The sequence below is a fragment of the Nylanderia fulva genome, unplaced genomic scaffold, assembly GCF_048542155.1.
Source record: "Nylanderia fulva isolate GAGA-0341 unplaced genomic scaffold, ASM4854215v1 Scaffold545, whole genome shotgun sequence".
Classification (NCBI taxonomy): Eukaryota; Metazoa; Arthropoda; class Insecta; order Hymenoptera; family Formicidae; genus Nylanderia; species Nylanderia fulva.
Window position 1 is genome coordinate 1 of NW_028190638.1, and position 27,778 is coordinate 27,778.

Consider the following 27,778-nt stretch of genomic DNA (forward strand, 5'->3'; position numbering starts at 1 on the left):
ACGGGTTTCTCTTTTAGGCCGGTTTCCCGTTTCCCGGGCCTTCCCTGCTAAAACCCCGGCAGGGTTTTCCGTTGTTAGGGCCGGTTTCCCGGTTTCCGGTCTCTTCCGCTATACCCCCGGGTGACGGGTTCTCGTCATTACGCCGGGGTTTCCCGTTTCCGGTCTCTTCCTCTACACGCCGGGCAAGGGTTTTCTCTTGTTACGCCGGGTTTCCCGGTTCCGGTCTCTTCCTGCTATAGGCTAACGCCTCCTACCCGATCTCTAATTAAATACCGGTAATTTGTAAATCTTTTCCGGACACCGCACAGGCTATCGCCCTCCGCATTTTTTTATACCGATATCAATAGTTTCTCCATTTAAGCTTTATCCCAAACAAACATTTTTTTTTATATCCCGAGTAGTCAATAAAGTTCCTTTTTTAGGCCTTTCCCAACAAATTTTTTTTTACTTTTTTCTTTTTGAATAAACCAAAGCTTGTTAATAAGGAATAGCGAGTCGAATCTCCCCTCCTTCCCCGAATCCTGAACCGGCGAGCCGACCGCGGTGTCGGGAAAGGTAACCGTTACACCTTATCTAACATTCCACCCACAACCCCACTGTAACGTGAATGTTTTAATTTCAACTCTCGTAAGCGGATACTTTGGCGGTAACTTTTGCTCAGCTTCAACATGCGCTAGTAATACTCCGGAACTTATTTTTTGCTCTTTTCACCCATTAGCTTGCATCGAGTAAAAGAATTTTCGACGTGCAATAGTTTCTCTGAACCAAACGTATCTTTTCGACGCACGAGCTCAACCCGCCCCTCGACCCATTATTAAGAATTGTCCTATTGAAAACGTCGCAATGAAGGTGCCTATAAGAATCAAAGCGCGCGCCTCCGCGTATGAAACGAGCCGTCCCCGCTATAGCGGTTTGCCTTTCCCTCCTACTGTATCGTCCATTTGACCGGGTTATCGCCATCCCATAAGCACGAGGTTAGATGGGAATTTTTTTGCGGTGATAAATAATTTAAAAAACGCTTTCGATGTCCGGGGCGGTACGCAAAGCGTTGTTAGGCGAACACGGCTTTTGATTGAAATCCGTCGATTTGTTTGAAGATGGAATGAAAAAATGATTTAGGGGGCCCACGTTGACGGGGAAATCCGGGCGATACCGGTAGGCGGCTCGGTTTTCTACACGTACCCGAAGACTTAGAAACCTTTTTGGGGTTAGATCTAAATATTCTTCCGTAAACCCGGGATGACGAATTCAGCGGGGGCCCGTCCGAAAGCGAGGCCCCGGGGTTTGTAATAAATCCATTGCAAATTTTTTCGATGCTAGTTGGCGTGGGCGGAAAAGAGAAGAGATCGAGCTCGCTCTTTAAACCTCGCTCGAGTGTGTGTGAAGAAATGACATTTTTTTCTTTAAACAGCCTGCCCCTACCCACGTTATTGTCCCTAACAACGTATTAGAATAATGGCGATTATGAAAATATACGTTACTGTACGCTTTTTACCGCTATTGCTTACGCCGTTTCGCGACAACTTGGTCTTTTACAGTCGAGCGATTTTTCCTCGTATTATTTTTAGTTTTTTTTTTTATTTGTTCTTTTTTTTTTCCCACGCACTTGATTTTCGATAAAAAATTTTTTCTTATTGTCTTACAAGTTTACGCATCGCTACCGAGGATTTAGCGACGTGACTCTTAAGCTTGCCGAAAAGGAAAAGCGCTACAGAATTTTCAATCCCATTTATACCCCTACCTTTCATTAGACTACTTTTTTTTTTCCCCACTTTTCTCTTAAGATTGTCACGCGATTGTTCAAAACGATGCTTGACAGCTACCTTTAACGGGGATTTTATTTTCAACTCCTCGATTTTTATTACCCCCCCCGGCGCGCAAAACTTCTTTTCCCACTGCCCCTAGTCCTCTAGTTAAAAAAGGCAAAACGCGTCTGAACATCCTCCGAAAAACTACCTATTCCTGACCCCGTTGATAGGGTGAACCGACAAAACTCGGGGATCCACCGCCGCGAGTTTTCCCCCCCACCGTTTGTAATCCGTTATAATACTCCCCAATAAAATCCATATTATGAAAATCTTCTTTCTTATCAAAAAAAATCTTTACAGAGTATTTTAAAAATCTAATCGAACTTTTTAAAATGTAAGTCACCGTTAACGTGGGCCGGGTTCAAATGGTATATTTTTCCAGTATCCCTCTTTTTTTATCTATTTTCAATCCGTCGGGAAATTTTTTTTAGGGCGCACCGGATAAAAATTCGGAGGTGAAAATATTTTCACCCTTTGGTTTGTTCCATATTCGTAATCGCGCCCCACCCCTGTGAACAGGGACTATTCGGAGAAAAAGGAGTTTTTCACATCGCCTGTTTTTAAGGTTCGCAATATCGCCAATAAAAAAACAGTTTATTCGGGAATCACCCCCGCCAAACTAAAAACGCTTTTGTAACTATAAATCCTTGCGACTTACTCCATTTTCGTCAAAAAACCGATTTGAAGAAAAATTGAAGTAATTTTTCTTTGAATTAAGCTTTAAAGTCGTGGGGGGGGCAAAAAACAATAGTGACTTTCCCTTAGGAGCGTTATAAAATAAATCAGCTAAAAAAACCCATCATTTGCAAAAGTCTAATCGGAAAAATGCATATAATGAATCAGATTGCAACCCGCGGACCGCGGAAGAAAAAAATACTAACCGCCTGTAATTTTTCTTGCTCCAAACGAATATGGGACCGGCTTCTTTGGGACGACGAATTAATCGCGGAGACGAGGCTCTTTCCATATTATTATAAACCCATTTGATATTATGGCTTCCTTCGAAGTTAACACCCCATCTTCTTTATTTTCTCTTTTTCGGGGGGGCGATATCGATGAACACTGAGTACATTTTCTCCTGTCTCCCGCCCCCCTCCCTTCCCTGAAAAAAGGGATTGGGAATTTGGGTTTCGCTCACGCACTCCCCCCGTCACCGTGTAAGTGGCAGCGATTGAGGTAATCGTAATGAACGTAGGTTTTATTGTCGGGGGGAAAAGCTTATACTGCTATTGCTTGGGAAAAAACCAGAAAAATGATCCACCCTCATTTCGAAGAATAGTTAAATTCGAAGCGGGTATCCATGAGTTAAATTTAGAAAGGGTACCCTCCAGCTAAATAATAATTGTTTATGTTACCCGTCCTCTGCTTTTTTTTCACACGATCGACATAAATTCCTCGTCCCCGTAAGTCTTTAATAACCGGGGCTAAATTCTTGTTCGTAAAATTTTCCCTCTATAATTTCACCCGATAAATCACTTAATCATAACGCGGGGTTTTCCTCCATTCGAGAACTCGATGAATGCGAATTCTCCTCGCTCCACTTCGCCTCGTATCCCTTTTTCGAACTTTTCTTTTGCTCTACTCTGACGCGTACGAGATCGTTCACGCGGTATTTAGCCTTTGGTTTACCCCACGCTTCTTTTTTCTTTTCTTTATCTTTATCCCACGCCCGTTTCATATTTTCACACGCGGTCCGACATTCTCGTGTAACGACAGCGGTTTGCTTTTTTGATGGGGGAATGACGATATAATTGTAAGCGTGAACAATATCTTGTAAAACATAAAAGGGAACGAGTGTATTTTGATGCAAAAATAACGCCAAAACCCGCTCCTTTATGTTATTAAATCGTTCCCCATAACAGCTTAATATCGGGATTGCGCGTTACCCCAAAAAGGGATTCTTTTTTTTCCTTTTAAAAAATTTTGAAACAGGGCGGGCGATAAATTTTTTGGGCCTTTGGCGTCTGTAAGTTTTAACAGTAGTCCGACCCCCCGTTTCTCGAAAATATTTGTTTAAAGGCTTATTACGCAGGTGCCTTTTTTTGTCACGTAAAAGGTTCTCCCAAAAAAATTTTTAAACTAAGCAAAATGGGAAAACAAACCGTTAAATTTAATAAAATAGCCGTCTTTAAAGACTTTTGAATTACGAATATCGTTTAAATCGGCTTCCCCATAAATCATCGATATTTGTTACTTTAAATAATGTAAACGGGGAAAATTTTTCGGTCGTCCCGGGCCCGATGCCGGTATGCATCCTGTGTTTTAAAGGCCAAATCTCGACCACTTTGTTAGCGTAAAATTCGTTTAACGGCCGCGAAAAAATTGTCCACCGCAGAGTAGCCTGCTAATGCGAGGGGCGTATACAATTTTTCGATTCCATCAATTGAGATTTTCAATCGATAAACCTCTCTTTTCTTTGACGGAAAAACTACGTTTATATGGTAATTTTTTCTAATCGTCGTCAACCGTCGTCGTCACCTTCCGGGCGCGGCGGGGTATAATTGCGTATCTTCCTTCGGTTTCACTCGCTCGGGCTAACCCTGTGACTGTGCGATTTTGAACGTGTGATCGGATGGAGGACCGCGAGGTAACGCGTAGTAATATAGCGAGATCGCGCGCCTACTTTTAATAAAATTTGATTTCCTATGAAACGCGTGAAAGTACCTATGTCACGTAGTAATCGAGCACTGATTCTCCGGGTTTCTTCTACTTTTTTTCTCCCCGCGTTACCGCATCGTTTATAAGTTCCCGAATTCGGAACCCTCCACAATGTCGCCGTCTATAGTACGAGCCCTTTTTATTCAGTTTAAAACTTAGATGAGAAGCAGTTGCTTTCATTATCAACGTGCTTTACTTTACACGATAACTTTTCAACACTATTAAGTATTTTTTGTATCATTTCCCCTGATTGGCGCGTTTTTTCTCGAAACACTACTACTAGCGGCGCAATGTTAAACCCTCGCTGGTAATTAAAGGGTTTTCGTTTCCATAAGTCCTCGTCTCATCGAAGTTAAACACCTCTTTGCTCTTTCTGTCTTCGTCCTGTCTCCCATCGCGTTCATCGCTGACGTGCCGTTTTTGCGTAAACGGGTTTTTCCTTCGAACACGAAAAATTGAAAATCCCCTGAGTACCCCCCCTTGACATTCCTCTTTTTCGTTCCCCCGCTGACCCGAGTGTGAGATTCAGAATACGCCACATCTCTGCATCGAGCCGTGACAAAGGAGTTCCCGGGTCCCGTACGGAATTTTTATAGTAATTTCCACAATTCGATATCTCGTAATTTTTATTCGATGAATTAAACGGCCGACTCGTTGAGGAAATTTCCGGTTGTCGTTTTTCAGTCTTTCGAGATTTTCCCACGAATTTAAAACATTTTTTTTGCCTTTTTTCATTATTGAATTGTAAATATTTTATCTTTTTCACATTTGACGCAACAAATTACACAGAATAGCGCCCTTTTTTAATCTCCAAAGACCGGGATAATATAGCTCCAAGTATGGGGCAATAGATAAAGGGGAAATCCGCCGCGTTGCAACCATAGTTTTTCTCTTAACTTTCAAATTATCTTTTTTCGCCGCAATACGACGTAGATCGATTTTTTCTACAAGGCGTTTCTTTTCACTACTCGCAAGGGGTACTTACCTTTAAGATTATTGAAAACACGCACTCTTGAATACACTTAATGAGATTATTATTGAGGGGAACTTAAAACGCTTTTTCTTTGAATTTTTTTTCAGATAACATCAAGTTTTTCAAAGATTCGTGTTTCTTTCGCCGATAAAATCGTCTAGCGATTTTTACCGCTCCGCGGATGAATTCTGCGACACGACGATATGCCGGTTGCGATTTTTTCCCTTTTTTTAACCATCGCAGTGTAATGCCCCGAGGGGCCAAGTCGTTTTTAATACGAGTCTTTAAACCCCCTCCGCCTCTTTTGATCGATCTACGTGGAATGTACGGGGAATCAGTTATCGGGGGGAAGATACACGTCCAAACGATATTCATCTGGATCGATTTTTTTTAAATCGACCAATAATACCCGTGAGGTTTCGAGGTAGCTTTCTTTAAGTACGCTTCTCATAACTTAGGATCGTCCGGAATACTGACGCGCAAAATTTCCGAATTTGGCGCGGGGACGCGTGAATTTTTGAAAACAAACATGTTTCGCATTGAGAGATATGTCGCGGTTGTCCGCGTCCTGAGGGAAGAGATTTTTGCGAAATGAGAATAACACTGAGATTCTTATAGGGGCTTCCTTTAGTAACAATCTACGATAACATTCGCCCATGACGACTCTCTCTAAATCGTCGATATCACAAATTTGGGGGTGAGTGGATCGTAAGAATATCTTCCGGGCGCGGTAAACCCTCGTGAAATTCGTTTATTTTTTCTTCGATTTTTTATGGGACCGCTATTTGCTATAGGGTTCTTTTTTCTTACGCTAACTCTCTCTTCTCTTTCCATTTTCATCGCTTTGCAGCGTTGATGGCATTTTTGCCACTCGGCGTAATAAAATAAAATTCTCTCGAATCGAGTATGGGACCCGTCGGAAAAATAACGAAGAAATTTTTTTCCCAAAACAAAAAAATCGTTGTTCCACATCCCGTAGGCCCGCAACGATCGACGTCCAAGATGTTTTTCAGCGTACATCCATTTCCCAAAATGAACGCAATATCACCGTTTACGTACAATCTCGAAAATGAAAAAAGTCAATCCGGGCGGGGTTTCTTAAAACAAAAAAATTGCGTAAAGAGCATCCTGTATTTAAATTTTAAATACTCATATATGAATGAGTTACGGCGGAAAAAGCTTATTCGCGCCCCGGGGGGCCAACCCGCGCCGGTCGCATCTCGTGCTAGCGAATACGCCGACAGCTGACAATCGCCGATCACTGATGAGCGCCTGGTTAGCTCGCAACTACCGATCACTGATGAGCGCCTGGTTAGCGCACCGCTAACCGATCAGCTGACGAGCGCTACGTTGCGCTGCCCACAATCAGCTTTTAAATCAAATTTTTCTCGTTGGTGTGTATGTCTTGCGATAGCGGACGTATGTGAGTTCGGCATGAATATATTTTGAATATATAAAAATTGTACGTAACAAGAATTTTTTAAATAAATATTTTTATGTTAAAGTTTTTTCAGACAAAAAAAATTATATTAAAATTTTTGTTAAAAAATTTAATATTTCACTAAATAAAAATGATTTTCGCTTAAAAGGTTAATTATTATTATTAAACTAGGAGGGGGAAACATATTTTTTATTAAATATAAAATTTTTATTACTGAACAATATTTTTTATTAAAAATATAATTTTTTTTTGTATTTATATTTACAAAGTATTTTTTTCTTATTACTATATCTACATATCTTCTAACTTTAGTTAAACTATTCCTTATCCTTCCTAATTAAAAAATAAAATTAAACTACGGGTATTTTAAAACTCCGATTTATAAAATATAGTTATAAAGTATCATATTTTATAATATTTGATGAATTACATTTTTACTTTTACAATATTTACACTTTGTATAAATTTTGCATTTCTATGCAAGTGCGGAAAACGCACGCGTATCTCCGCAAAGATAGAAGAGTGTGAAGAGGAGAGCAATGTCATTGTTCGGTAAATAACCGTAAGGAGAGATATCGATTTGTGATAAATCTTCGTTTTAATAACAGGCTTGCATATTTTTGTTTCGTCACGCGTTTTATATCGTGAAATGCGGTTCGCCGAATGGCTTTAAAACGAAGATTTATCGATGTCCCAGGAATCGCCTCTTCAACCTGTTCTCCTGCAGCGCTTTCTCTCCCCGTTCCTCTTCTTTCTTCTTCTTCTTCTCTTTCTTTACGCAACAATAAATCTTTAATACTATTAAATTAACTACGCGAGTTTTTCAAAATCAAGGTATACCCTTTACTTTGCAAACTTCGCGTGTGAGTCCGTCGGGTGTACGGACCCATATGCGTAAAATTTCGACCAACCGGATCCAACGAACTCGATGTAACTACCTTGTCCGTAGCTATGCGAGTTCATCCGTCATGTCGCCTAAAAAATACCCGTATGCGGTTCGTATTCTGCGGATCTCCGCGACTTACATAAATACAGGAATCCGTGTCGTAATATAAAACGCGCTTGTCTAATTTTTCTAAATAATCATACAATTTTAATCGCGCTTGAGCCGTCGTGTAAGCCCATTATAACATTAGGAAGAGGCGAAGTACGATCGCCTCTTCCGAGTCGAAACGAAACATATATCACCTCATCGTTACAGGCAATATATCGGTTATTCATGTTGAGGGCTAGTGAGCAACTCATTAATCGTTCTTGGTTTTGACAATCACGGTATTCGGCAAGTTTGCACGTTGACCAAATTTACCCCAAAAAGAATTCAAGCATAATTTAGCCACCGAGCGTAAACCGAATTGTGTGCAATGTTATCGTTTTTCAAGAACGATTCCTTCTACTCTACTCCTCTACTCACGGATGCACGCTCTTAGCAACGTATCGACACAGTTGCTCGGCCCTGCTCCTAGCTTCTTGCTTTAATTGTAGAAATGTATTGATGTATTCCGTAAATAGACCCCCTTGTCGCGTACCGGTTTTCGTAACGAGTGATGTTTATTCCCAAAATCTCACTAACCCCTGTCACGAAATATCCTTTCTCGATTGCTTTCGTAATTCGCACGATATCCCATGTACCTTCGAATTCGCGTTCGTGAGCTTCGTGGAGTACACGCAATCTGAGAAAATGTTTCGCAGCAACTACGACATAACGCAAATAATAATTTACCCTGCACGCGATAGGGTAATACAGGATGAAAGAGATCGCGGGGAGGAAGTACTTTACATCGCACGACCCCCTCGACTGAATCGAAAATTAATCCCGGTGATAATCCGATTAATTCCTCGCATTCCTCACCTACGTATATGTCGGATGACCAATCGGAAAATCACCGTCTTCAACACAAACGGATACAGAGAACAACATCCACGTAACGTATCTTTTCCGTACCCGTGATCTCGTATCGCGTTACGATATTTCCTGTGCGTCCGCCGTAAAATGAGTCTCGGGGATCGAGCGGTTTGACGTCTATCATTTGATGTCGATGTAGATATTCGCGCATCTCGACATTTTCATTTATCTCGCGATCAAAGTCGCATTCCCATTTCTCAATCACCCTATATCCGCGCTTACGAAGACAAATGTCGTTGCAACGGTGTGTTCGTATCTCGCCCCGTGAATTCACATGTATCTGTACGATCTGTCGAAAAAGCAGAGATCTATCGCGATTTACACCCGAAAACATCTTGGACACCATGCCAACAAACAACCGTGAAACCTGTACTACGTAATATTGCGGGACGGTTATTGTCTATCTACGACTCGGGAGTATCCTCGACTAGCGTAACCATCGCGATAATCGATATCGCGATCAGCGCGACCCGGCCATGGATAATATGAGGAGGACGAGCTCTCCGCGCCTCTATTCCTAAGCAACCATTGCAGGGCTGTACGCGAGGGGAATATTCGCATGTCTGTATCCCCCCATTGGAATGATACCGATCTCTCTTTTCGCGTAAAAAGTTTTTTCTAAATACTCGCATACACGTTGAGGCGATGGTTGTGCATTCCTCGAATGGACCACCGTTTCCACGCTCTAAGAATATTTTTTCTAAAAGCATACACGCTCGTCTAAGGATAATCTACATCGTTACGACAATAAGCAATATTTCACGTTGAAAATCAAACACATAGTTCGCGTGCGTCATCTCGGAGTGGCCACGCGAGAAATTTTTCGCGTTCTTTCATCTGCATAGAATCGGGTGAATAATATTGAACACCGGGTAACGCTCCGACATAAGACTGATTATCGATAGTATTGAATAAATGTGGAAAAATGCCTTTATTCGTACCTTCTGTCAGTCCAAAACTTTAGGTAATTCGGATAAACGCATCGGCATGTAATTGATACTATCGATAAATTTCGTATGACCTAGCGTTAATACAACTATTTTCGTACCGTTTAAAATGACTCGAGGCTCTAGACATGGTTTTCCACGATATATTTCAAAATAAATTGCGCGTCGAATGATTTCGCGTTATGCGCGATGCAAATTATTTGTTTACAAATATTTTGTCGGCCGCGTTACGAAATCTACAAATTCCTGCACAGGTTTGCGACAAAATATAAATTCGCGAATACCACACCAGCGACATCGCACCGACATTTCATCTATTTCTGCACCTCCTCGCAAATTTGTTGAGCGACGCAGAGCGTAGGTACGTGAATTTTACATTTGTGCTACCTTGGAGCGTTTCGTCTTGCCTCGTCTCAAATCATAAAACACGAATGCGACCCCCGGCTTTTCTACGCGTTCGCGAGTCTGATTAATCGAACCTTCGGCGTCATCGTCGTCGTCGGTCGTTTCCTCCGCTGTTGTTGTTGCTATTTCCATACGCGTGTTCGAAGTGCTCGGATCGGGACGATTATCGCCATGCCGACGAAGGGGAAGCATGTAACAAAGATGATTCAAAGGTTGAAGAGAACGACACGTAGCGCAATAAGCCGTGTCGCATTCGTGTTGATTATTTCTTTGAATCAAACGTCCGCAATCTTCGCAAAATCGTATAGTTTCACAAACACTCCGACGTGATTTACCATCGTATGATTTTACCCGCGCGATGACGCTCCAAGCAGGCATGATTGAAAATTCACGTCTACAATTATCGCACCTAGTACGATCCGCGAATGATTGCTCGCACGGCGGCTCTCCGTTACATCGCGGACATTTATTAGAGCATCGATGCTCTCTCACATCGGAGCGGTAACTTAAATTACACGGGATACAATATCCCCGCCCGCCTGCTGCTGCATTTAAATTAAAATTACATCGAAATGTTTATTATTTAAACTGTATAATAGATTTAGACGAGTTTTTATTTCCCGCTGCAAAGTGGTTAGAAATGCGTTTCCATCGAATAGCGGATTACCCCCTCGACCAAAAGTATCGTCGTTATATATTATTATCGCGACATTTTCGCTCGCGAGATATTGCTGAAAACGCTCGATTTCATCAATCCACACCCTTCCTCCGGATCGTGGACACCGGCATTCCTCGTAAGTTGCAACGCAAACTCGCGCTGTAAACACCGAGTTTTGTCTTCTCACCGCATTCCATTTCGCGTGTAACTCTCCCGTGCGTAAATTTCCACGCTCGTTAAAAATTAGAGCCGATACAAGTGCGCGAGGAAGACATAAATTATCGGTATTGGAAATTGTTAAAATCGAGCGTTTAGCAATAACATCGTGCGTAATCCTGTTACGGCCGCGACCAATGGGAGGGGTGACTTTAAAAATCCGAATGTTAAATTCTTGCTAAAAAACCACTCCTCAATGTTTAAAGTCGACCAGACTGGCAAATATTTATTATAAATAATTATTTGAAATACAACAACGTTTCGGCTGTCATTGCAGCCCTTTTCAAGTACATCAAATTTAAAACAGTAAATCAACTTCTATGCAAACTACCGACAATGTTAACGCTTGTTTTGATGAACAATGTAAGACTGACAGAAGTAAGCACATATTAAATAGATGTTAACTGTTCACAAGAATCTTAGTCACATGATAATTAATTTTTATTTATAATTAAGTGTAAAAAAAAAAATAAAAACTTACCATTATTATCTTCTCCCCCCCGGAGAACTCGATGAAAATGTAGGAGGAGATATTCTATGTGACCTGCTGCGTCGTTTTCTTTCTCACCACCAAAATAGTATCGCGACTCGATCACCTCACCCGCGATAATCACTAATTCGCGAAAAACACTAAAATGTCCTAGTCGGAATAATACCGCTAGCACAGCGTTGGGACATTCCCCCGCGAATTTTTCCAAAAATATTGAAGCATTTGTCTTCACTCGCGCATGTTAATTCATATATATGCTTGGAAAAATTTTTTCCGCATAAAACTCTGCGCTAGTGATAGACAAATTTTAATTACTTTTTTCAAACTCATTATTTGAATTTAATAGTAACACTTGCGTCGAATACGTGAGTACGTGAGAGACGAAATTCAAAATGTAGCTAGCTAACTTAACTCCGAGAGCCGTATTTATACGTTATGTAGAATCAAAATGGGGGATTTTCAGGTAACTTTTTCGATTTATTTTATCTTTTTTATCTTTTTTCTCATAGACGTGTATTCTTACCCATGTTTTATATATTATTATGGTAATCTTTACTTAGATACAGAAATATTTAATCTAGGGCGATATTTACTTAATTACGAAAAGTTTATAGAAATCAAGATGAGGAATTTTCAGGTATCTTTTCTCGATTTTATTTATCTTTTTTTATCTTTTTTTTAATCTTTTTTTCTCATAGCCGTGTATTTTTACCCATGTTTTATATATATATGGTAATATTTTCTTAGATACAGAAATATTTAATCTAGGACGTTATTTACTTAGTTACAAAAAGTTTATAGAAATCATGATGAGGAATTTTCAAGTATCTTTTCTCGATAGCGATAGGAATTTTATATATTTTCTCTGAAGTCAGATTTAAATTATATCATTTATATTGTTTAAAAAATTTCCCTTCCACATTAATAATTATATCGTTTATATGTTTAAAAAATTCCCCTCCCACTTAATTTTTATTATACTACGCATGCATTTTCTCCCTATCGCTTTATTGTTTAAAAATTCCCCTTCCACATTAAAAATTATATTATTATATTGTTTAAAAATCCCCTTCCTCATAATTTTTATTTATCTACGCATACATTTTCTCCCTACCACTTTTCTATTTATCTTCCTTCTTATAAATTTTCTGAAATCTTCGCTCACCTCGTCTTTCATCGTCCGGACTTTCAAGTTCGTTAGTAAAAAAGTTTGTTAGTAAAAAGTTCTCGATTTTTCGATTTTTCCGTGTCTTTGATTATATATCTTTTGATTTTCTACGCGGTAGCAACTACCATGAAATCTTAAGAAAATCGAGCAACAACCACGTATGCTGCTGTCAACAACATACGGATTGAATCATCCTACACGAATAAAATTCAAGTGGGTCTTATGACGGAAGACAAACGTCGAACTGGATTTTCTGCCTGTTGTTAAATTAACATCTCACGGAGCTGTAGGGATTTTGCTTCGACATGGAATCGTGGCAAAAATTTCAAGAAAACATGAAAACGATGTCGAGCTACTTAAACGGTGAATAAAATTAATTTGAGCTCGATCATCTTTAACAAGATAATTGTAAATTTCACTACCGCATATGGTGCTAGAGCCATACTAATAACATGACGTGAAAACGAGCAAGAAGATCTTTCTTCCGAGACTGTGGAGGATACGAACGAAAAACGGACCGAAGGCGAAGAAACGTAAAACTTACAACATTGCGATAGTCATGCAGGAAACGACTTTTCAAGGTGTATAAAATATAGTTTGATTGTGTGAACGCTAATTTAAATCGTCTAAATTTTATTTCAACTAATGTCAACGAATGTGCTCGATATTTAATTAACGAAATACAGTTAAAATCTTCCTGTCAACGGTAGCATTAATAACAGTATCGTGAAACTCACGATCAGAGGTAACAGTAAGGAAATAGAACGTAATGTACGTACCCAACTGAAAATTTAACATTTCTCGATGTATACTTTGAGATAACATTTTTAGAAATAATTTCACTTTTATTTCGAACAAATTGTACATACAATTATATCAAAACGTAAATTTTAATAATTATTCGACAAATATTTTTCTTGAAATGTTTGTGAATAATTTTATTCTGTAAAAATATTTTAAATATAAATCATATTTGTACTTTTAAAAAACCATTGTTCAATTTTCTTTCACTTCCTCTTTCCAGAAATTTCCTCTCAACATCCATGTTTCTGTTTACCTTCATTAAGCAACGAGTTATTTTAAAATAAAATTTTATCCGACATCTTTTCAATAATAAGCTTTCCCTTTCTAATCTACGATAATGCTTATTTTTTTATCGTGACACGAGTCGGAATGCTCGCCAGTACAAATATTGCGTGTTCTTTTTTTATACCTACGGCTTTGTCAGTTACTACCTGCCACCGATCCCCGGTCGACCGCATGACGCTTTTCTTGGTCAAAATGTTTTTACCCCACCCCGTCTAATATCGACCATTGATTCGACGAGCTATCCTTGCCATACGTATACCCTAACTGTTTTTACCCCAGGCCCCGTCCAATATCGACCATATTGATTCGACGAGCTATCCTTGCCATAACGTATAATACCCGTACCGCCCATACCGTACGCCTACGCAACTTTAGCTTAAATACTCATCTAATGCCTTAGACTAGGTAAGATCTCGTTTAGCTCAACATACTAGGACCCTGCTCGGAAACACGAAGGCCCCGGTTCAAATCCAGAGGAAATCAGAAAAAATAAAAAAAAAAATAAAAAAAAATTTCTCATCCCCCACTTTCGGGGCCAGTCGGCCATTTTTTTCCCCCAAACAACCCCTCTCCCCCGAGCACCCACACTCGGGAAAAACCAGACGCCGGATGGTGGGGGAAAGAATAAGATAAGACATCGCGCCAAATGCGGGTCGGTGGTGGAGGGTTGGTATTGAACGGGCCATAGTGGCCCACTATACTACTGGTACCACACCTGTAATGTGGACTAATCACACAACAGTGATTGTGCCCTAATTACCTATTCAGACTTGATAGAAAAACTCGAATCATTAAAATGCGGTACAGAATTGATACTAGATTTGACATGGAATTTGCAAAAATGTAGCTGAAAATATCACGTTGTTTTTTGAAAATGAATGGAAACATTCAAACCATATTTCGATGATGGATCATCTTGCAATTCCAAATTTCCATGACAAAGTTTTCCGACTTGTTTCTTTATAGATAAGTACAAATGCTTAAGTTTACATTAAAAATAAAATTATATTAGTATGTAAAATTATAAAATTTAAATATAGGTATATCTTTTGTTTCGGTAAATGTTAAAAATAAGGAATAGCGAAAATAAACAATTTTAATAGAATTAATTTATTCATATTATTAAAAATCAAAGTTTACTCTTTTAATACGTACATAAAGAGGAAAGTATGTATGCTAAATCATACCCCACAAGATAGATGTTAAAACTGCAATCAAGTTATAAAAGAATAACATTTTTTTATTTATTTCAAACTATTGTTCTTTGTGAAAAATATACTCATTAACAGAAATTTATCGTTGTTTCATTTTGTAAATTAAACATAAAAAAAATTATTTTATACGATTTTACAATAGTGATTTGTTAAATTATATCCATGAGTTTGTAAATCATACATCTAACAAATAAAATGTTAATATCCTAACAAAATATAGTTTTTATTTTTTATAAAAGTTCTCAGTCTTAACATTTAAATATAATTTTCAGGAAACAGATATCATTCTACGATAAAAATTTATATCCTGTTGCTCACAAAATCCAAGTAGCTCAATTAGTAGGACATGAAGTGGCACAGCAATGGTTTTATAATCTGAACAAACCGTTTCCGTCAATTTTTTGGTTTAATAAGGTTTAACTACGTTGCTTGCAACGTATGCTGTCAATAAGGTTATTCTATTTTCAACGCTATTCTCGCTCCCATTTTCTCGCAAACGATAACAAGCTTTAATTTTATATTGCAAGATTTTCGTATATCAAACCTTTTTAGAAAATGTACATAAACTCTTGTAAATTGTCTTAGAAACATTTAACATTATATAAAATATTAAACTGTTATTTAAAAAGTACTTTTTCACATACATATAATTATAATGTAAAGTATTAGAAATGTTTTTATTTTTTAATACCACTTAGATATTCTTAAACTTTTATGAAATCTAAAATAAAATAATTAATCAAAAAAAAACTAGTACACACAATATTTATGTAAATATATATGATAAGGAGAACTCTGCAATATAATATCGTGAGATAATAATTTTAAACCTATATAATATTTGCTAATTATATATGTACAAAATTTTAAACTTGTTATTATATTTATTCGTATATCAAGGTATTTTTGATTTATTAATTTACTAGCAACAATAAAATATTAACTATTATTTATGCGTTTTTTAAAAATAAGAAAGTGTTCTTTTTAACATAGAAGTAACGCTAATAATATTAGTATTTGTTTCTTTTTGCAAGTAATTTCAGAGTGATTATATTGATATAGTAATTTTTTTTATAGATTTATCCAGATTATTGAATAATAAATTTATTGTTGTTCAAAATCAACATTATTCTTTTCATTTGGATGGTGCTTATAGTATGTGGAATTCTACTGCAGAAGATATGAGTTTACCCAACCTTACAAAACTACATTCATTAGTATTTATACATCATATTGAATATTAATAAGCTTAAAAACCTTGACTTTTGTATTTATCAAAGTAGAATATGCAAAATAAAATAGATTATTCATTCAATTTGAATTAACACATTGCATGCGGTATCAAAGTTTAACGGATATTATTAGAATTTTGAATTTAAATAGGTCAAAATAATATAATGCGACACAAATATTTAATGCTACGAAGCAGCTTCTATTGTATTGCAAGAAAATGTATTTAAATAAATGTAAGATTTAAATAAATCAAAGTTCAACGGATATTATTAGAATTTTAAATTTAAATAGGTCAAAATAGATATAATGCAACACAAATATTTTAATGCTGCAAAGCAGCTTCTATTGTATTGCAAGAAAATGTATTTAAATAAATGTAAGACTATACTTCCATAAAAAAAACTTACCTTTTTTAAAAAAAGGTAAAAAAGCACCAAGTAAAATATTATATAAAAAAACAATGTTTTTTTTAATTACTAAGAAATTGTCCCACAAAAAATTGTTCTACAAAATTCAATTATATAAAAAAATTCTACAAAATAATTATGACATCAAAAAACTGCGCCAAATAAAAATTAAAGTATATAAATAAAGTTTTATTATTTTAAATATTTAAAAAAGCTACTCAGCCATATATTTTGTATTACTTTTGCAGATTCTAATTTTGCAGATCTGATCTGAAAAATTTATCACAGAATCATCTATGTATTTTTATGTATGATGTTATCATCTATATAGTCAAAACGATTTAGATCTTGTATTAAAAATTAATGTCCTTTTAATGTCGAACTTAAAAATTTAAGTCTTGGTAGTATAACACGCCGGCGAATAAGCATCATTTAGAGTATAAGCAGAGAAAGGTATAAAATCGAAGGTTACCAAAACTTAAAAATTTTAAGTCTTGGTAATACACCGAGAATAATACGTGCCTTGTGCAGGATTTATTTCCAACAAAAACTTAGTTTCGTTGGAAATGTACGCAGCAACATCGCGTATGGCTCTTTACCTCCTTTCTTGCGCTTTTAGATTTATATTTAATATATTACAGAGCCGTAATTTAATCTTGTTGTTAATCATTGCAAACCATGTAAATTCTATGAAAAATTAATCATGCAAACCCATGTAGAATTCTATGCAAAATAAATCATTGTAACCTATGTAGAGAATTATATGAAAAATTTATTCATTGTAAAGCCATGTAGAATCCTTAACTACAAAGTAATGACATAAAAAATTGCACCAAGGTAAAGTAAGACTTGTACCAGTTGGAACATTAAAATTGCAAACATATATAGAGTCGTACAATGAACTAGTAAAAATTTAAAATTGCGCAAATAATAAAAATTTTTTACAAAAATTAATATTTAAAAACTTATGCAAATTTATAATTAATATAAATAAAAAAAATAAATTTTTTGTTAAAAACTTGGCGCACTGCTAAATAATATTCTAATAATATTAAAATTAAATTATTGTTTACTTTTAAAACTTATTGCAATTAAAATATATTTTAATATATATTGCAATTTTAATTTTCATCTGGTACAAGTTTTCTACTTTCACTTGGCACAATATTTTTATATCATTACTTTTGTAGTAAAATTCTACATGAGTTTTACAATGGATAATTTTTATACTAACTTCTCTACATAAGTTTACAATGGTTTATATGCATAGATTCTACATGGGTTTGCAATGATTAATTTTTGCATAGAATTCTACATGAGTTGGCCATGATTAATTTTTTTCATAAGGATTCTACATAGGTTTGAAATGAGTAATTTTTTTGTTACTGGCCGTTAACTGGGCGGCCGTTAACTGGGCGCCTTTTTTTACCTTTTTTTTAAAGATAAGTTTTTAGAGATTATATCATCATTGTATATGGATAAACTCTAAATAAATGAGCGAAAACCCGTCCCACTTCTGTCATATTTCAATCAAATACGGACGGTCCTCTTTGCTTACTATAGATAAAAATAACTATCTTGTACAACCATTTTTATTAAAAAATATTTTTAAAAAAGTCTTAGGATTTTACAATTAGTCTTAGGGTTTGCAATGGGTAATTTTTTGTTACTAGCACTGCCGTTAACTGGGCGCCTTTTTTTAACCTTTTAAGGGATACACAAAGTAAATAGAATATGTATTTATATTTGTATTTATACACTTATTACGATTTTTACGACATTATTATGTATAAAGATTATTACAGAGAGAACGCACTTCTTTAAAAATGATTAATTTGAAGTTTATTTATATCATTAGAAAACAAAACTCATATATACTTTCTTTGGACAAATGTTGGTGCAAGGTTTAAGATAATAAAATGTACTTATGTATATAATGTATATTACATATGTATATAAAGATGTGGCCGTACACATTGGTGTTTTTTCAGTTTTATTCTATTATTCTCACGAACAAATATAACTAGTTTTGTTTAATTAATACATTGTGCCAAATCAGATAATCGTTATGACGAGATTGTAATTAATTTTTCTGCAAACCTATCAGTCCCAAACTGCCATACATCTGTATGTGAGAATTGTGGCCTGTACACTTTCGTGTTTTTATTTTTATTTATTATTTCTCTTACGTACAAATATAACTAGTTTTGTTAGTTAATAACATTGTGCCAAGAGTCACAACTTATAAACGATTAATTTCCTAGTGCTTGTAATCAAATGATATATATCCATTATTCTTTTTGTGATTCACATTTTTTTTATGAGATGTACATTGATCAAAGTCATTTTAATTTTATGTCATAATTCGAGTCACTATACTACAATTCTACTCATAAAATATTGTACATGCGAAGGAGTACAAAAATCCTTGTTATAATATTCGATTTTTAACCGAGGTAAGAGTTTTTGGGGTTTGTAAAAGACATGATATCTTTTTTGTATTAAATGAGTCTGACGGAAAAAAAAAATACCCTAATTCAAAAATATTCTATTTTGTGCTTGATTTTTTATTATTGTTTCTATCAACTGCGTTTGGCAAGATTTTTGAGACAGTTCCTCGAAATAAAAAACTTTATTTATTTAAAAAACAACAATCTTATTTTCTATCTATTGCATTAATTTGTTGTTGTAATTTTTGAATTATAGAATATGTTTAATATTTCTGGTTATAAGATTGTTGTTTTAAAATAAAATAAATTTGTTTGATAAACTTGTGATAAATAATACTTGCAAAACCCAATGTGTATGTATATTGCCCTAATAATGAATAATATTTATGTAATCCCAATGACAATATATATGTACTAGGCTTTTGGGACCGCGCTTCGCGCAATCCTCAAAGCTTTTCTATTGGGAAAACCGCGTTTCCCGCGCGTTTCCTCATATAGCCTATATTTTGAATCCGTTTTAAACACAAAAAATTAATTTAACGTATAAAAGACGGCAAAAGACCAAATCGCGGATGACAATGCGTAATCCTAACGAAACTAAAATTTTTTCGAATTAAATACCGGGGGCACAAGGCACCAAATTTTTTTACTTGAAAAACGGCCCAAGATTAAAATATAAAAAACCCCCAATTTTGGGGGGATAGTAAAAACCCCCTTTTTAAAATAAACCCCCCCACGGAAAAAAATAAATAAAATGCAAGAAAAAATATAGACCCCGAAAACCGTAAAATCGGGAAACAAACCCCGAGACCTCGCTTCCCGGGGGCGACGGCCTCCCACTGGCTTTCAAAATTCGATCTAACTTTTCCGGGGAAAAAGATTAAGGGGGAAAAAAGGCAAAAGGGCCACGGGGATCAAAAAAGGGGGGTAAAAGTCGTAAAAACAAATAATTAAACGTAAAAAACAGGCAAAGGGACCCAAAAAGGGGCGGATGACAAGGGTCCAACGAAACTAAAAATTTCGTTAGATAAATACCGGTGCAAAAGGGCCCCAAAAATTTTATTTTGGGACACGCCAGATTTAAAATGAAAAACTCATATTTGGAATTATTTCAATACCCCCCCTTTTAAAACCCCCCCAGGGAAAAATAATAATAAAGCAAGGAAAAAAAAATTAGATCCAAAAATCGCTGAATCGGGAAGTTTTCCGATTCGGCGCGTTCCTTCTTCGGAGAGTACGCCGCATCTCCAACATCAGGCCCTTGTTCACTAGATAAGACCTTCGCCGATGAAGGTAATGTCTGTTTAGCCCTAGACGTCATGCTTTATTTTCGTTCAAAACACCGCTCAAACCAAGATTTTCATTCACGCATCGAACTTCTCCCACAGTTTTTCGAGATCAGAAGCCGGGCTTTCCACTGCACCGAGTGTGATGTTGGGCCTCCCCCGAGCTTACGAAGGTTATCGTAATTTCGCGCGAAATCTTGCCATTAGCGCCGTGGCGTTGGTAATTATAGTCCGTTGTGTCTGCAATCCTTCTGACACTGTCCTTAAATTTTTTAGATGCACTGTTCAACCCCCACAACTGAAAAACTCTACGCCTTTCCCTGGCACCGGATTCACAAGGGTCTGGAGGATCCGGCTCGAAGGACCAAAAAATGTGCGCGAAAGGAAGGCAGGATAAGGATGTCGGAAGCGAGAAGACGGCGAAGCACGACACTCGACACAACCACGTTTAAACGTTTGATATAACATATTTTAAAAACTAAAAAAGAAGAAAAATACAAAAACCCGAAAAACCCCCCAAATTCAAAAAGTTAACTGATTAGGAGAATCCAAAAAAATAGCCGATCGGTTTAATAATTTAAACGTTCCCAGCAACGGTAATTCAACCCTGGTAAAGAGAAAAAAAGACAAGCGAACTTTTTTCCCAAAAAGTACAACACACTCTTTAAAGCGACGAGCAATCGGAAAGAGCGTCGCGATCACGAGAGAGGGGTTTTATAGGCCCGGGTTTCAGAATAGTCGGAATAATCCTCTTTATTCCCCCAAAAAAAAAACGTTTGGCTGAGGTCTAAGAGCGTTTGGGGTAAATTTTTTACTTTTAGAAAAATAATCTTTTGTTTGTTACGAACTAAAGTGTATCTCCTCTCGCGCGACCGCGTGTTTTACAATTATCGGTGATTTAACGTAAACGCTTTTTTTTTCGCAGCCCCGGGTATCGTTACCTGTTCGGGGCCCAGGGGCTATTTTTTAAAAATATTAAAAAAAAAATGATGCATATGCATGGTTGCAAAAGTCACAATTGGCATAGTTTTTAAAGCAATAATTTCTTAAGTCTTTTCATTTGCAATTAGCCTTCGATTTTCGAACACTCAGATTGTTTTTATGCTAATGTACCCACCGGAAACACCGCTATTATTAACTCTCATACATGTCATAATTCTTCAATTTCCAAAATTTCCCTGTATATACTTTTTGATGTAAAACAATTTTTCACTTTCTTCAATTAATGTCCTTGATTGCAACATTCCCTCAATTTAATTTTTACACTTTCGCTCTTTTGTTGCCTCTAGAAAATGCCCATAAAGTTGACCATGAGCTTCAGATGTTGCAAATAGTTCCAATTTTTCTGAACGTTTCCTTGTATTTATTTATTGTCATAGCAAATGACACGCGAATAGGCAACTGTCCTTTGTTTAAACTTAATGGCAGTTCCAAATCATTTGTAATTAAATCTATCCTCAGGAATCGATAACAAGTTGTCCTCGAGCGGACCTGTTTATACTTCTACATAAATTATATTATTTTTTCAAATTAGTTATAATAATCTTGTAACCATTACAAAGTCCCTTTCTAGTAATGTTACATTTCTTAATAAGATTACTGTAGCACCAACTTTTATTTTAAGCCGATGACTGGCATCCAGAAGGTGGTCAGTAGTTTAAGAAACTCAGTTGGAAAATTTTAATTGCTCCTGTGGATCATCACTTACAAAACAGTCCTTAGAGAGATAACTTCCTTCTCTGCTCCTTCCATTAACCAAGAATTTCATCATTAATTTTGAAAGTATCCATCCTCATGTTTTCGGATCACAGAATCGCTCGATCTTGATTTTTTCGTCTATTCCTGTTTCCTGTAACTTCTATCACCAAACATCGTCATTAATAAGAGATTCATTTTGATATAAAATCTTGTGGAAATTTTAATCGTGTCAGATTTATCCATCTGTATACTTTTGGATATTTACCATCTCCGATTGCATTAACCAAATTTGCAAATTCTTTCTTCCGCAGTTCTCATATTTTGGGGCTGGTAATTTAACCTTAATTACAATTCTCCATTAGAGGGTGGCATTTTTACAGTCGATTCAATATCCGTGTTTGGTGTACATGAGGTACTACTAACATAGATAAATAAATAACTTAATCATTTTCCTCTCTCTCCTTGCTCTTTTCTCTTTAACACATGGCACAAAACCACAGGTCCCCTATCTTTTTCTCTCTATCTCTTCTCTTTTACTATCTCTTCTCCCTCTCTCTCGGCCCCCCTCCTCCCCTTCTCTCTTCTCTTCTCGCCCCTCCCCCCTTTCTCAGCTCTCACTCTCGCTGGCTTTAAGACAGACTTCCTCGCCTCTCTCTCTCTTAGAGACCTTCTTCTCTCCTTTAGAGACACCTCTCTCTCTCTATTAATACACACGCTCTCTCTCTACTTTCTGCTTTCTCTCTTTAAAAACACAACCGTAGACTCTTCTCTCTCTCTCTCTCTCTCTCTCTCCTCTCCTCCTCCCTCCCACTCTCTCTCTCTCTCGTCGCTCCTCTTCGCTCCTCGCTCTCTCCTCTCTCTAATACACCGCTCTCTCTCTTTCTTCTCTCCTCTCTCTTTAAGAAAGACAACCTCTCTCTCTCCCTCTCTTCTCTCTCTCTTTCTCTCTCCTCCCCTCCCTCTTTCTTTTTTTGAGACACAAACACGCTTCCTCGCCTCCTCGCTCCTCCTCTCTCCGCTTCCCTCTTTCTCTCTCTCCTCTTTCTTTAAGACACAATAACACCGCTCTCCGCCTATCGCTGTCTCTCTCTCTCTCGCTCTCTCTCTTCTTCCCTCTCTAAGACACCGCGCCTCCTCTTTGTTTTTTCTCTCTCGCTTTAAGACAACCGCCTCTCTCTCCTCCTCTGGCGCCTCGCGGGCGCTCGCGCCCCCGCTGGCGGGCTGGAAGACACACCTCGCTGCCGCCGCGCGGGCGGGAAGACACATGTACGCGCGCGCGCGCGCGGCGCGCCGGGCGGCGTGAAGGACACACCCTCGCCGCTCGCGCGAAAAGGAAGCGACGGACAGTAGGCTGATGGGACGGCAGGCATGCAGGGGGCCGGTGCGCGGCGCGCGGGAAGACAGGGGGGGAAGCCTAGTGCAGGGGGCCACAGGGTCAATTAAAAAAAGTGAATGGAAATGGGGGGTGAGAAAAGAAAAGGGGGGAAGGTAAAGTTACGATGGCCCAAGGCAAGACAATGAAAGGGTGGATTTTACAACTCGAATGGCCACACAAGATCACAAACACGTACACAAATTGTTTTTTTAAATTACTATCTCGGGGTGACCAGTCAATAAAGGCGTATGCAACATGGGGCAGGGTGGTCTGGGCTACGAGGAGGAGAGAAATGGGGGTGGAAAAATCAGAGGAGCCATCCCCGACAAAGTGTAAGTACAAAATTTCGAAAAATCGGTGAATAAATGCTGTGTGAATGCGTGGTGGAGTGTAACAACTACTTGAAAAAACCACATCGTCCACCATCGCACAAAATTGCAACGAGTTGGTACCCTGTACAAAAAAGTCGGGTTTCATAAAGGGCGAGTGCGTAAGTGTCCCGACTGGGGTGAGCGGAAAACTTACAAAAGAAAAACAGACACAAGTGTGGCTCCGCAGAAAGTGTTGCCCCGTTGGTTAGCAATTGTGGAAAAGTGGGTCCTAAAGGGGCGCAGGCATTTGGGGGGTGGGTCGGCGGGGGGGCGGGGGACTCGCGGGGGGTAAGAGGTAACACGGGACAAAAACTCGCATGCGCGGACATTCTACAAAAAAAGTGGCAACAGTTTGACCAATTTACCTAAAAAAAAATCGGTTTTCATAAATATCCACATTTGGCGTGGTCGTGGAGTGTGGGGGCTGGGAGGCCGTAAACTTAAAAAAAAAAATAAAACAACAGTTTTCTCAGAAAAATTTGCAACATTTTGGTACTAATTTCGTGAAAAATGGTCCATAAATGCGCATGCGTGGGTGAATGCGGGGTGGGTGCGGTGGGTGGGGGTGTAACACTTGAAAAAAACCGCATCGTCGCTATCTCCAAACAATTTGCAACATTTTGATACCATGTGTTCAGAAATATTGCAAAAAAAGAAACATACCCTCCTCTGAAGAAAAAAAAAATTAAAAAATTAAAAAAAAAACCCACAGCAGTCACCCCCGAAAAATTTGCAACATTTTGGTACCAGTTTCACGAAAATCGGTCCACAAATGCGGAAGTAGTTCGCGTACATACATACAGACAGACGGTGCTTATATATAAAGATATATTAGTCATATACATATACATTAATATTTTGCAAGTATTTATTTGTCACTTACATATCCTTATGACGAGATAAATGCATTTGAATCACATGTCAATTTTGTAATTAATTTTTCTGCAAACCTAAAGTATAAAAACGCTCAGTTTGTGCGGAAACAAAATGTTTAATTTTGTTCATTTATTTATAATAAAACTTCTAAATATTTAATTAGAATGAGTCAACAACATATACCTGAAATTATAGAAATTTGATGAGATTTGTGTTCTCTTTTGCAATTCGTTCAACTTCCTTCATCAACAGTGTTAGAATTTATCATTTTATAACTCAATTAATTCATGGGTAGTGCTTCTTGTTAATGCTGTGTTGGGTGCTGCTCCTTTTTTTTATTGTATTATTTGGTACTAACATAAGTCTTTGTCTTGTATGTCTGCTCGTTTGTTTATCTCAGATTATATATCTTGTCTCTGAACAAAGTGTCGTTTATCCATTCATTCCACATTCTGCATGATATACCTGCAACAGGTTATGGGCTCAGTCTCGGTAGATACCGGGAATATAATTTAAGTCAAAGAAAAATATACAATTTATCTATTTTTCTGTGGTCTGTTGTTTTTTTGTACGTATCCGTCGAAAGCATGGCGACAGAACCGGCTTCTCGGTCGCTTTTGCGAAGCTCAAAGGACAAGAAAATTATATTAACTGGAAATTCCAAATGAAGAATTATTTGCGGCATGACAATTTGTGAAGTGCTATCAGTGGATACGTCGAAGGAAATAGAACGACAGCCGAAGAAAAATTACGAAGAGATGAGAAAGCTCTCTCGAAGATTAATCTCAAGATTGATCAATGCTGCTTTTCATACCTTATAACGTGTGAAACTGCTAAGCAGGCATGGAATGCACTTGAAAATGCATTTGAAGATAAGGGACTCAATCGACGTGTGGGACTTCTTCGTAGTCTATGTTCCGTAAGATTGGAAAATTTTACTTCAATAGAAACCTATGTCAATGAAGTTATGTCGCTCGCTGAAAAACTTCGTGTTGTAGATAAACCGGTTGATGAATTCTAGGAGCTATTATGTTACTAGGTCTCCCTGACACATCAATCAATCAACCTATGTGCATGGCACTTGAACATTCAGATGCGGATATCACTAGTGATTTAGTTAAAACTAAACTGTTACAGGACACTAATTGGAATAAAAACAAATCCACAAACTGCGATGTTCTCATATAAACAAAAAAAGGAATTTTAACCCAAATAAATCTAAGCCAAAGAAACCTTTTTGTTGGAATTGTCATAAAGCTGGACATTACAAATCTGACTGTATAAAACGTATACAAAATACTGAAACCAAGGGCTTCATCGGAGAAGAAATGTTTAGATAATCTATTGAAAAGGACAAAAAGAACGAAAAAAAAAGGATTACATTGGTCAAAAAATTATCGCAACACGCAATTAATATCAAAATTTTGCGTAAATTCAAATAAGCAAATCTCCGCAAAAAAATTATCGTATTAAAAATTTTTTTTGTTTTAAAGGATGAAGTCTCTACTTTAAGAACTTTCGTTTGATTTTGATTTCATCCTCTTCTCCTCTTTCCACTCTTTCAAAAAGTAAGGTGTTTTTTTTCAAAAAATTGCAAAATTTGACGAACTCTACAAAGTAAAATAAATTTTTTTCGCAAATCTTATTATTTGCACATTTTTGTAAAATATGAACTTTTTCGTACAAATTAAAAAAAGCAAAGTTTGTACGATTTTTTTGGGCAGAGTTACGGCATATCAAGTTATCTATGCATTTTTGTACAATTATCACCAGCATCAGCGATACCAGACGCGCACCAACGATGATTGCACGACAAATTGCTAATGAAGATCTCTCTCACAGGATCAGTGATTACACAATTAGAAGACGTTTACGTGAACGTGGTTTAAGATCGCAACTTCGACATTTTCCTCTTCTAATGTATGAAAAAAATGCATACTTCAAAATTCATACATTTGGAAAAAAAATGTTGAACTCACGATCTTAAACCACGTCTTTTAATTTTTTGATTACTGATTCTGTGAGGGAAATCTTCATTACCAATTTGTCGCGCAACCATCGTTAGTGCGCGTCGGGTATCGCTAATATTGGTAATAATTGCACAAAAATGCATAAATAACTTTGATATGCTGTAACTCTGCCAAAAAAGTCGTAAGAACTTTGCTTTTTTTAATTTGTAGGAAAAAGTCCATATTTTACGAAAATTTGGATAAGATTTGCGAAAAAAATTTATTTTACTCCGTAGAGTTTGCGAAATTTTGATATTAATTGCGTGTTGCGATAACTTTTTTGACCAATGTATATATATATAAAATATATTATTCTTTTTTTTAAAAAGGGCATATTATCAAGATTCAACTAATATGCATTCTTTAGAAAGGGATTCGATAGAAAGGGAACGAGATTCAACTAACATGCCTTTAGGGAATAATAAATATTATAAAGTGCGTATTCTCTTGCAAATTGCTTTCGAGAGTAGTTCTTGAAGAGTGATTTTTGCAAATAGGCATATACCCTTTTAAATATTTGAAGAGTATGTTTATTTGCAAGATACATTCTGCGAGAGCAACGATAAAGGTGGACACCCCATTACATATATATATATATATATATATATATATATATGTATGGTGGCGCGGGCGCGTATCCTGAAAATAGCCCGGGCATATATTCTGGTGCAGGTACGTATCCTGTAAGCCCGGAGGATATATATCCTGGTGCAGATACGTATCTTGCAGCAGCGGGCACATATTCTAGCGCGGAAGCATATCCTACTGCGCCAGGCACATATCCCGGTGCCGGCACGTATTTTGCGGCACATATTCTGGCACGGGAGCGTATCCTGCTGCGCTAGTTATATATCCCGGCGCGGGAACGTATTATGTGGGTTCGGGTTCACGGTTTTTCATTCTCTTCCGCTCCCGATTTACCGCTTGCCGTACGACTTTATTTATGCGCTGCAAAATGAAACTAGTTAGATATTTTTACACACACACACACACACTCTCTCCCCTCTCTCTTTCCCTTCCACCCTCTCTCTCTCGCACCACACACACACACACACACACACACACACGCGCGCGCTTGCACGCATGCACGCATATAGACACGC